Source organism: Tamandua tetradactyla, chromosome 7, assembly GCF_023851605.1.
Source record: "Tamandua tetradactyla isolate mTamTet1 chromosome 7, mTamTet1.pri, whole genome shotgun sequence".
NCBI lineage: Eukaryota > Metazoa > Chordata > Mammalia > Pilosa > Myrmecophagidae > Tamandua > Tamandua tetradactyla.
Genome location: NC_135333.1, coordinates 155,625,246 through 155,638,356, shown reverse-complemented (window position 1 = coordinate 155,638,356; position 13,111 = coordinate 155,625,246). Strand labels below are relative to the sequence as shown.

The window sequence follows — 13,111 nt, the reverse complement described above, 5'->3', positions numbered from 1 at the left end:
GACCATTGAAAGCCTTTCAAAAGCTACTTCCTATAGGATTAACTTAAACCGTTAAAATGTTTCATGCTATAATCAAACTATAGCAGATATTTCATATTTCAACAAATTTTTTGATGGATAGCATGAATTATAGGTATGTAGGATGAATCAAGGGACAAACTACTCAAAAACCTTTCCTATGTGGAAGAAGAAGTAGAGATACAATAAAAAATAAAGAGAATAAATATTAAATTCAATAGTATACAAGAAGGTGATACATATTATAGAAAGAAGGATAAATAGAGGAGACTGATGAACATTAAGAATGTGAGGCTTACACATGAATGAAGCTGGACAGAAGTTATAGCATTAAAAATTTTGTTTAGGGTAGTATTCATTATGTATGTGATTTTTTTTTTCTTGGCGTGGGCAGGCTCCAGGAATCGAAGCTGAGTCTCTGGCATGGCAGGAGAGAATTTTGCCTGCTGAGCCACCGTTGCACTGCCCTATTATGAATGTGATATTTAAGCAAAGACTTAAGGATGTGAAGCGGTTAGTGAAAGCAACATACAGGGAAAGAGCACACAAGGCAGAGAGAAAAAACGGGATAAAAGCACTTAGATGATAATATGCCTGGAGTTACGTGAAACTGCAAGGAACTCAGTGCTGCTAGAGCAGGGAAAAGAAAGGGGAAAAGTTGCAGCAGAAGAGGTTAGGGAACTAAGTTATGTTTATGTAAGATTTTATAGCTATAAAAAGGACTTTGACCTTTAAGTAAAGTGGGAAGCAATCACAGGGTATTGAGCACAGACATGATATAATCCCACTTACATTTTTAAAAGGCCACTCGGGCAGGTCCTTGTTTTTAGATAATGTACAGTGGGGGGGGAGGGCGGTGTGAAGTAGGGTATAGAGAGATGAGTTAAGAGGCTGTGGGAGAAGAAAGAGGACAGTTGGTTATAGTGCTGATAGGGAAATGATTCAGAAGTAGCTATATTCTGGAAAAACTTTGAAGATACAGTCAAGAGAATTTTCTGACAGACCAGTGAGCAGTATAAGGAAATGAGAGGATCAAGTGTGACTCAAAAGTTTTTGGCCCGTAATGTTCTTGGGCAGAAAACTAGAACTTATAATCAACTGTCACGGGGAAAGTTGAGTTTGTAGCAGTTGTTATTTTGGAGTATAGGAAATCAATTTGGTTTGGAGTGTGTTCAGAGGAAATGCCCTGCAGACAGCAGGATATATGAGTTCTAAGTTAAGGAGAGAGTTTTTAGCTGTGGCTGGATTTCTGAGACATGACCCTGTATAGCTTAGGAACAAATAAATTTCCATTGAAAAAGCCAGCCCATTTCTGGCATATTGTATTCTAGCAGCTTTAGCAAACCAAAACAGATTTGTTTCAGTTTGCAGACTCTTTTCTTTTATGCCTGGAAATTCTACATGTTCCTTCCATTCTCATTCTATTGGCCCTGAAGCTAGGCTTTGGGCTTTGAAGAATGCCAGGGAAGACTGTCTATAGCTGCATGAGTTAAATTAGGGGGAACTCCAAGTCTTCTATATCATATATCAGGTTGAAAAACTGTAGTCATAGTTAAACCTTGTTTTCTTTACATATGAATAAAATAAGCTAAAAATTGATAGACTTCTGGGCGGGCCACAGTGGCTCACTGGAAGAGTTCTCCCCTGCCATGCTGGAGACTTGGGTTCGATTCCTGGTGCCTGCCCATGTTTTTAAAAAAATGATAGATTTCCGTGAATCAGATTGACATTGTATCTGCCAATTAGTGTAGATTATGCAACCTGGAAATTTATGGAAATAAATAGGAATCATATGAATTTTCAAATGTTTAGCATCATGTAGAAATGAAAGCTTTTTCAGTAGAAAGAGCACTGACCATTGTTATAGCAAACCCAGAATTGATAACTGACTCCACCATTTATTAGCTCATAGACTTTTGGAAAACTATCTATCTGTTATATTCTGGGCCTCAGTTTTCTCATCAGCAATATGGATTTAACAGTGATTTTATCACCTACTTCAAAGAGTTGTTATGATGATCCAACAACGTAGTACATATTAAAATGTTTTATATAGTATAGCATACTGTGTAAATATAATTATTATTAATATCTGAATAGCAAGCTGATTATATCAAAATCATTAATTAATTTGCCAAAAGCAAGTGAAATGATATTACCATTCAAAAAATAATTGAATACTTTGTAGTATATTGATAAAAGAGGAATAATAACCTTTTATACAAATGTTATTCCAGTATTAGTTTTTATAGAAAAAGTTATCTTTGAAGAGAATCAGATTTAAAGTGAGTAAACTCATAGCTGTGTTACCTGAATAATTAGAGAGTATTACATCTGCCTTACTTTGCTAAGTTTGCCAAAATGCAATATGCTTGAAATGGGCTGGCTTTTAACAATGGGGGTTTATTAACTCACAAGTTTGCAATTCTGAGGCCATGAAAATGTCCAAATCAAGGCATCAGCAGGCTATACTTTCTCCATGAAGATCAGCTACTAGTGGTCTGGGAGTCCATTGTCACATGACAAAGTGCATAGCTGGCATCTGCTTGTCCTTCTCTTCTGGGGGTTGTTGCTTTCAACTTCTGGCTGCTTCTCTCTCAGCTTCTCTACCGTTTCTGTCTTCTGTGTGAGTCCTTCTCTCTCAGCTTTTTATAAAAAGCTGCAGTAAGAGAATTGTGACTCACCTGGAGCAGTTCTTAACTGAAAGACCCTAACCACGCAGTCCCACCCACCGTAGGTCTATAGCCACAGGAATGGGTTAGCGTTAAAAACATCATCTTTTCTGGGGTAATTAACAGCTGCATACCATCACACTATCTAAAGTATTTGTTTGAAAATGGACCAAATAGATTTGAATACATGAGGTTATTTCGCTCTTCAGGATTTGTTCTGAATTTTGAATGAGTAGATCTTTAGGACCTTATTTTCATAAACTTTTTCTCTAAGAACATCTGCAGAAATGTGAATATACAATAATCAAAGTAAAGTTTTAGCGCAAACGAATCAGGTGTGTAGCTAGAGTATAGGTGGTTATTTGAAAGACGCACGTTGCAATCAAATAGAAGCAGGTGCACATGTTTGAATGATCATGACTTCCATACACAGTGATTTCAATATAAAATCATGTTAAGAAGTGCAGACGAAATTTTCTGTATTCCCACAGTTTATTCTTTCTTACTTAAATGCTGTAAAATGAATCCTCAATGTTTTAAGTAAACAGTTTGCCGTTAACTTTAGAAAGTTTCATTAGATTAGTCGAAGACAGCAGCAGTCCTGTGTGTCATTCCGTATAGTGAAACTGTCCCATCGTCTGCAAATCGCCTAGTAAATTTTACTTGAAATCACCACTGAAGTATAAATTTAAACAGAGTGGAAAGGTACTCTCCAAGCAGGGCCATCCTATAGCATAGCAACAGCTGTGAAGAAACGTGATCATGTACCAAACTTAAAAAGTACCCAGAAAGAAGGCTGACTATATTAAAAACTCATCATCTCTATGGTGCTGCTGTCTTAAGTAACTATATCTCTGAAATAAGATAAAGAAGCAGATTTAATAGTGAATCACGAGAAGTATGTGTTTATTTAAATGAAGCACTTTTATTACGTATTTCAAATCTTAAGTTCTGTGTCTATTTTCTATCACCCTCTGCATCTCATATTCTCAGTTGACACAAGTTCAAGAAAAAAATTAGCCTAGTGGGGGGGGATTTTCCTTAATGGTTGAAGGAAGAGTATATTATTGTTTTGTTATTTACTGTGTTCATTATGTACCTAATTATTATGTTAGTATTATTCCTCACATAGTGGATATTAACAAGGAATTACCTCAATTGAATGTTCTTAAAAGATAATTGCGTTGGTTTGAATCTATTATGTACCCCAGAAAAAACATGTTTTAATCCTCGTCCAATCTTGTGGGAGCAGCCCATTTGTTTTAAAACTGATTCAATACTGTAGGGTGGAAAATTTCGATTAGATTATCTCCACGCCGTGCATGAAAATAAAGGTGTTCAGGAAATCCTTACTGAATGAATAACGACATTTTTCCTACATTCAAGAAATTATTATGAGTATACTCTAAAAGCAGATTTCCTCATGTTGAAAACTCATGTTGTTAAAGACGCATTATGTTTAATATATTCCAGGAAGCCACAAGCCCACTTTATAGTAAACTAAACTTCTGTTTTATCAAGGAATGCATTCAATATCAGTTATTTTAATGCCCATATTAGCTTAAAGTAAGCCTTTCACCATCTGTTCCAACTCTTAACAACAAATATAAAAGAACACTTTCCCCTATTACCTTTGTAAAATGTAAGATGTAAATGATTTAAATACAGTTATATACTCGTGAAGTAATCCTGCATGCAGCTGGTATGAGGCTCCCTCATGTTGCAAACAGAAATAAATGATGAAGTCTCTTTTCCCTGACTCAAGGGGCTTCAAGCTGTATAAACTTTGGTAATGGCAGTGGTAGGTCAAGTTTTCACCATAGAACTAAACTGAATTTTCTTGATAGCAAATCTTACAATGAATCTCATTTATAAGCTATAGTTGACTCTCTTTCTCTTCTCTCCCTCTATCCCTCCCTCCATGTGTCTCACTTTCTCTCTGTTTTTTTAAACTGCTTATGAATGTATCTTAATTCCTCCAAGAAATTCATTAAATTCTGTGAAGTTCTCAAATAATGGTCAATTCTGTCTCTATTGGATTTTTCAGTGTACTTGGTACAGGTTTATTGATTTTGCTGTCGATTTGTTGTTCCACTGAGGCAGAAAAGGCTCAAGAATTATTTATTGAGAACAAAATATAGTCATTAATATGATTATTGATAAGAAAACATTTTTAAATAAAAAAGCATGCTTTATTTGGCCTTCCTACGTTTCAAAGTTACTGCAAAAAGAATTAAAAAGTCAAACAAAACTTATACTTTTTGTTGTCATATCTTATCCATTCCCAATAATAGATATTTGAATGACTTTGAAACCTGTGATTTTCTGAGAGCTAAATTCTATTTTTAAAAAATTATGTTTTGGGGAGTGTAGTAAAAAGGAATTGACAGGAAAAATGTGCCTAGGAATTAAAAGTCTTTTACATTTACATTTTATTAATGTAGGAAGCATCTTTTTTTGTTTTTTGTTTTTTTGCATGGACAGGTACCAAGAATCGAACCACCCTGGTTTCTGCATGGCACGTGAGAACTCTGCCTGCTGAGCTGCTGTGGCTGGCCCTTAGGAAGCATTTTTGAATTCCCTTCCTCCCTACCCCAAGAATGCAATAATACCTAATTGTCATTGATGTGCTTTTGGGAAAGCATGTTTTGCCTTCCATGGCTTGGCTTACTATTGACATTTAGTGAAAATATAAGCAATGGGCAAATGAAGGAAACTTAACAGTTAAACTTCTGCGAATATGAGTAGCAAATCTCAATCTCTGTAATTAGAAAATAAATATTTGGTGACAGAAAAATGAAAAGGCAATCTTTTTACTTACTCCTGAGTTAGCCTCAGACATATAGACTGTCTTTAAGATGCTGTTATCTATACTTGGAGATAAAGCCTGCAAGTAACTATACACACAGACACACACACACACACACACACACACACACACACACACACACACACACATCACGCTGCAGTCTGTTGAAAATAAAACCATATTTTCAGGTTCAGGGAAATGCTATAGAAATTCAACCATATGAACAGCTAAATATTAAGATTACATGTGATATTCATAGGTAACTATCTTTTCTTTAAGTTTTAAAGATGTCAATTTACTGATCTATTAAACTGTTGATATACATCTATAGCCATAACCTTAAATATGTTGATATATTGAAATAGGGAGCATAACCTCAATATAGGACAGATTTTTTTCCCTAGACTCCTGCAGAGACTACTGTCTAGGATGCTCATATATTTAGAGATCAGGTTTATCTCCTGCAAACTTAGCTGTTTTACTGCTCAGCATGTTTCTAGGGTTGAAGACTTTGAGTTTCTAGGCTTCAAAATCTGTAGAAATGCAATATTTGATTAAATAAAGATATCATAATATCAAAAACAAGAAGGAATAAACATTTTAAAATAGGAAGTCCCTCAGTAATAGGGCCTTGTTTGTATTCCAGCTGGTGTTTTGTATTTTTTCATTCAGATAAGTTACTAACCTCTCTAAATTTTCTTACCTTCCTGGGGTAGGTGTTGAGGCAGGGATTAGGAAATTAGGAAATGGTTTTAATTATCTGGGCAAGGTTGTGGTTTCTTCCTCTTATCTAAAGATAGATTTGCTCAATTGCAGGAACCAAGTGGTATATATATATATAAGTTATATATATAACTAACCCTTTATATGTTTACATTTTACCAATTGTTATCCTATATCACTATTCCACAACACATTTTTTGCCCAGAGGAAAGAGAACAAGTAAAGCAATGGGCAGAAAATATGACTTGACATGATGGGAACTGCTTATGTTCCCCTTCTTATGTCCTTAATTGTCTGTCCCTTTAGTACAGTTAGCACCAGGGCAACAAAGGAGAACATATTTTATTAATCTTTCTGACATATTGATTTATTCTATTGTTTATTCTCCTATTATTTTAATAAAATAAAACATATATTCACTGATCACCAAGTTTGTGATCAGCATTATTCTAAGGAGTTTGAAATAGGCACTGCTTGAGGGGACAGACTGAGATGGTGAGGACAAAATTTTTAAAAATTGGTCAGGGAAGACTCCTGCAGGTTGCGATTTTAAGTCAAGACCAGAACGTAATGGTAAAGTGAGAAGGAGCTATCTGGGAGAAAAGGATTCTGGGTAGAGGAAAATCAAAGATCTTGAAAGAGCTGCAGTTGAGGGAAAGCAAAGAGGACATAGTAGCTAACGCAGATGAGAGTGGGTAGAGGAGCAGGAGCAGGGGAGAGAGTAGCAGTTGGGGTTAGAATAAACTCTCCATGCCTTGCTTTCTGCTGTATTCCTCCTAAGATCATAGATACTAAAGCAGGATTGGTTTACCATGGATGTCAATACAAAGATAATTTGGATCTAAGAAGAAAATATACTTTCTAATGCCTTAAATGCTATGCTAAAATTACATACTATATATTATACATGTATATTTTATAAAAATAATATATAAATATACATTGAACATATTATATATAGAATAAATACATATTATATATACCATGCAATAACATATGTACTAGACATGTACTATATACATTTTTATACAATACAAATTTTGAAATACCTTACTATTTGATTTAATAGATGTCTTAATATAGTATATGAATTAGCATTGGGAATTTCAAAAGGCTCTTTCCTGATCATTTGACCTTTCAGTACATGAATATACACTGTGGGCAAAAGTGGAGGTTCTAGATGGACGGTTGGCAAATAAGTCCTTGCAAATTCTCCCCCTGTCAATTTGATGTGGTTTACAGAAATTTCCATGCCACCACTTAAGTAAATTTAGGTATTATATACTCTAGATTTGACTAAACTAATTTCCAGAAAGTGAACAAGTAACTTAAAAAAAATCTTGCAAGAAATTTTAAGATTTAAAACAAGACTAATAATAAACTGAAAAATAAATAAGAGAAAACTAGAATTGCAGATAATTAGTACATATCTGATAGCTGCATTAAAAGTTAAGAACAATGTAATTATAATCACATGTGACTGGTAGCTAGAAAATATGCTTGCCTTAGCTGAGCTTAGCAACTTATTTTTTGCATTTAGTTTCCAGGACATTAATTACACCTTAGTTTTGCTTGTAGAAATAAGATAACAGAATAGCATCAAGAAAACCCTGTGGCCCAGTGAATCAGTGACTTCCTCCTCAAAAGACAAAAATTTGACATTCCTGAAGATCAGCTTATAAAAAAGTATCATGAAGACCATGCATGAAACAGCTTGTACATCAATATCAATATCTGATCACTAAAGCTGGAATATCAAGATGTGCTCAACACAACACAAAATAACGAATTGCCCATGCCTTCTGTTACAGTAACCCAACATCATCACTAATCTGACAAGAGTGAATTGTGTGGACATTACTTAGCTTTTGGCCCTAACCCCTTCCCTTTCCCTATAAAAATCCTAACTCCCATTCCCACTTTAAAGTGGTTTGGGGAAGATTCCTCCAGCGCATTGCAAAGTGCGCGTTCTAGTTTACTAGCTGCTGGAATGCAACACACCAGAGACAGATTGGCTTTTAATAAAAGGGGATTTATTTTATTACTTCTTCAGAGGAATGGCAGCTAACTTTCAACTGAGGTTCTTTCTTATGTGGGAAGGCACAGGATAGTCTCTGCTGGCCTTCTCTCCAGGCCTCTGGGTTCCAACAACTTTCCCTGGGGTGACGTATTTCTGTATCTCCAAAGGCCTAGGCTGAGCTGTGAGTGCTGAGATGAGGTATGCTGAGTTACTTGGGCTGGGCTGCGTTGAACTCTCATTTAAGCACCAGCCAATTAAGTCAAACATCATTCAATGCAGCAGACTCGCCTCCTAGCTGACTGCAGATGTAATCAGCAAAAGATGAGGTTCACCTACCATTGACTCATGTTCACAGCAACACAACTAGGCACGTTCACCTGGCCAAGTTGACATCTGAATCTGACTACCACAGTGCACTTGCAATAAATGACCTTCACACCGAGGGATAGGTTTCTCCTTTGTAGCGCCAAGTCAGGCGGGCCGTTCTGCAGAAAGTACGGTCATGCAGTAACAGGACCATAAATAACGGTAAGGAAATTTTCTAATTTTTCAATTATCAGGATTAGAATTCATGATATGAATTTACATTCAGTATTGTTTTATCATGTATTTTGTGGTAAGAGTTCGTTGTACCTTGAGCCGTTAACTAATTATGCTAGTTTTCTATAGCCGTAAAACAAATTACTGCAAACTTATGGGCCTTAAACAATACACATTTATTATCCCTTAATTTACATAGGTCAAGAATCCATATATGAATTAGCTAAGCTTTCTGATCAGGGCCTCAGCAGGCTGAAATCAAGGTATGAATTTCTCCTGAGGCTCTGGTTCCCTTCCAAGTTCATCGTATGTTAGCAGAATTTATTTCTTTTTGACTGTATGAGTGAGATCCCCGTTTTCTGGGTAGCTACCACCTGAGGACCACTCTCGGTGTCTAGAGGCTGCCTGCAAATTATCGTCTCTGGGTCCCTTGGCAGTTCACAGCATGGCTCTTTGCTTTCTTCTTCTTCCAAACTAGCAAGAGCAAGTCTCTCAGTCACATTACATTCTCTACAGGCTCATGTGATTAGGTCAGGCCCACTCAGGAAGTTCTCCCTTTCAGTTATCTTCAAATTAAACCCACTAGTAACCTACTGACAGCTTCTACCCACACTCAGGAGGAGGGGGTTACTCAGGACATTGCAGCAGCTGTGGAAATCTCAGCAGCCAATTTAGAATCCAGCCTATCATATTTCTAATAACATGAAGCCATCTCTATTAATATATATTTAATGTTATCTTGTACTTCTAAAAGTTCTGTTCTGTGTATTTATTATAATGAGATTGTGGTGGTGTGAGAAGATGGGATTAGAAATCTAAAAATAAATTAATTGGAGCGGGTATTTGGAAGTTCACCTGACTTTTTACCATCCCCATTTCCAAAATTGGAGTCAAGGTTAATAGCCTGGCTTTTTCCCTTTATACATTCCCCAAATATTTTACACATTATATAAATGTTCTCATAAACAGCTTTTATAAAAAAATAAATGATCTTACTGTAATTAATGTATGTGAGATAATTTATTTTTCCCCACTTTTTCTATATTGTGCTTAATCTGAAAGGAAACTGTGACAGTCATGCCACAAAGGTAGATCACACCTGCTAACGGTTTTCCCATGCTCCTGAGTACAACCTTTGAGAACTGTGAGGAGTAAATTGAAGGTATGTGGAAATACCAAATATAACGACTAACACACTTTGAGCTCCTAGTGGTAATTGTTTTCTTCTTTTCTGTTTCATACCTCCAAATGGCAACTGTATGGTAGTCCCTTTGTGTACATATAATGAATGTAAAACAGCTGAGCAAAAGGGTTGAGGCAGACTCACAATGATACTGTATGGAGAACTGGAAAACTGTATGAATCTGTCGTTACCAAGGAAAAGGCTGATTGATTTTTGAGAGCTTTTAGAAATGAATGGCAAGGATTATATGGATGATTTAGGCAATTGAGGCAATGAGACTAGAAACATAGATGGGGATGCAAACAAAATAAGCATGTTTTTCTTACAATCTGTTAATGAGTATAAGTAATTTAAAAAGTATTTATGTCTATGTTCATTCTAAAATAAATTTAAGGTAGCTGGTAAAATAATTTTGGTGGCTAATCACAGGTTGCTCAACTTTAAAGGTAATATTGAATTCAGAGATTTATGAGTTGCTTTGTTTTGCTGTTGGTAGTGATTTTTTCTTTTCATTCTGTTTTTATTTTCTACTGTCAATAAGAAAAAACAGTCCCAGTCTATGATTTTCTCACCTCCACATTCAAGCTTTTTAAAATTTGCCAATTTAAAAATGTCTGTTAAAAGATTTTATGTCAATAGATATTCACTTTAATTATTTTGCACTGAAGCACATGTAGTGACAGTGGAGACAAAAAAAAGAATCTGTTTTTTTTTGTTGTTTCACTTTTATAAGTGGGTTCTGTTAAAGCAGCATGCTTTTATTTTCTGAGAGACACTGTTATTCTTTTAGAGGAAGGGAATAGTAGCAAATGCTGACAGCTTCATCACCAGCCACAGACTCTAAAGTCTAAAATCTGTGACCGAAAGTCTCTTGTTGAATAAATTGACATGCTAAATACTTTTCCTTAAACTAAGATGACATTTCAGCGACACTATATTGAAAATAACTCCACACACAGACAAACTTAAGCTTGTATATTATTTTTATGGTGAACTGAAAGGTAATGGACAGCAATATGCAAAAAAAAAAAAAAAAGAATGAGAGCTCTTTCCACCCAGATTCAGTGTAACAACTGAAATAAATCTATTCACAAAGAAAATCAAGCATTTTCATTGAGGCAATGAGAAAAACCCTTCATTTTAAAATCAGCATTTTAATATTGGTTTTTATACATTTTTCTAACAGTTCAGTAGAATTTAGTATCAATTTGCATGATGCCTTACATTAATTCTGTTCTCCGCTTTGAAAAAGTGAGTAAAATGAGTCAAATAATGAAACATTTTATGCATGCACTGGACAAGTACTGTGGTACTGTGGGACAGTAAGTAGTAAACCAGTTGTGAAATTGCTTAATACTATGCAAATGAAGCTATAAAATCATAAATTCAATATTCATAATAAATTAAGATTCACGAAAACCTGAATTTCTATTCTGACATTGTAATTCATCCATAGATAAAGTTTATCTAATTTACATATCATAGAGCAGTGGACAGTATCACTTAGAAATTTTCCTAAAATCGGGACTTTCTGGATTTATTTGCCTACGTAATATTACAAATAAATTATTCTGGAATGGGATCCAGGAATTGGTCATTTGAAAATGATCCTCAGGTAATTCTTGTGAAACTAGTTGGGTTCATATCAGTAGACTAATACCTGTAAGCCACTACTATATACAACTGTAGTCATATACCTAATTGCCAGAAGGAAGTCAAATTTCTAAGAAACTTACCTGAGAGGGAAGGAGACAAAAAGCCAATAACTCAGTATTCTTTTAAATGTGTTTGTGTCATATTATGCATGTTTTAAAATATACATTTCCAGCTTGGACCAATCTCCCTTTTCTCGAGGGCCATCTTAGTTTATAGATAAATTGGCCTCCTTCCCCAGGCTTTCTGTATCAAAATAGAACCTGACTGAAGACAGATTTTGGGGTGTTAGGCAGTCTATTCTCCTGCAACACATGTAGTAATAAACTCTTACTCTTTTGGAAACCCCGGTGTCCCAGGAATTGGTAATTGTGTTTGTTGGGCAGAAAAACTGACAGCCTTTGTCTGGTAACAATTTGGTGACAAGATGGAATGAATGCCTGAATCTCTGGACCCCCAGCAAAGCAGTTCCTTAAATATTTAAAAAGAATCCTGGAGACTTCCGGAGAAGATGGCAGCTTAGTAAGACGCGCGGGTCTTAGTTCCTCCTACAGAACAGCTACTAAAGAAACAGAAACGGAACAGAACAGCTCCCGGAGCCATGACAGAGACCAAAAAGACAGCGTACCCTATTCTGGAACGGCTGAACCGGCTGGGAGAATCCACTGCAGTGAGATCCCCGAGGGGCGCGCGCTTCCCCGGGCCGTGGCGGCTGGCGGCAGGAGCCCCTCTCTCCCTCCTTCCCAGGCCGGCTGGGAGATTTGGATCGGAGGTCCCCCAAGCCACGGAGGCTGGCGACTGGGGTCCCTTCCACACACGTGGCTTCCCGGTCCGGCTGGGAACTTTGGATCAGCACTCCCCCAAGCCACGGTGGCCGGCGCCCCCCTCCATGCTTGACTTCCCGGGACGGCTGGGAGATTTGGATTGGCACTCCCCCAAGCCATGGCGGCCGGCGCCTCTCCCTCCCTCCTTCCCAAGCCGGCTGGGAGATTTGGATCGGCACTCCCCCAAGCCGCTTTGGCTGGCGATCCTCCCCCACAGCAAGAGTCTTCCAAAGTTAAAGGAGCCACAGCATCTTTTACTGGTGAGACCCACAGACAGATGAGCACCACAAACTGGGCAGGATAAGAAAAACAGAGCCCAGAGATTTCACAGGAAAATCTTTCAACCTGCTGGGTCCCACACCCAGGGAAATCTGATTAAATGCCCAGATGCCAGCAAAAAATAATGGATCATGCCAGGAAAATTGAACATATGGCCCAGTCAAAGGAACAAACCAATAGTTCAAATGAGATACAGGAGCTGAGACAACTAATTCTGAATATATGAACAGAAATGGAAAACCTCTTCAAAAACCAAATCAATAAATTGAGGGAGGACATGAATAAGACATGGACTGAACAAAAAGAAGAAATAGAAAGTCTGAAAAAACAAATCACAGAACTTATGGGATTGAAGGACAAAGTAGAAAAGATGGAAAAAACAATGGATAC

At 36.7% G+C, this 13,111-nt stretch overlaps 1 long non-coding RNA gene across 1 annotated transcript in view; it reads left to right on the top strand.

Annotated features, from left to right (window-relative positions):
• LOC143690264 (uncharacterized) overlaps nucleotides 1-13,111 on the top strand; it is a 77,062-nt gene that overhangs the window by 3,123 nt on the left and 60,828 nt on the right. Inside the window, exon 2 of the long non-coding RNA XR_013179092.1 lies at nucleotides 9,845-9,944. This is a non-coding gene — a long non-coding RNA (uncharacterized LOC143690264). The remainder of the gene's footprint in view (nucleotides 1-9,844; nucleotides 9,945-13,111) is intronic.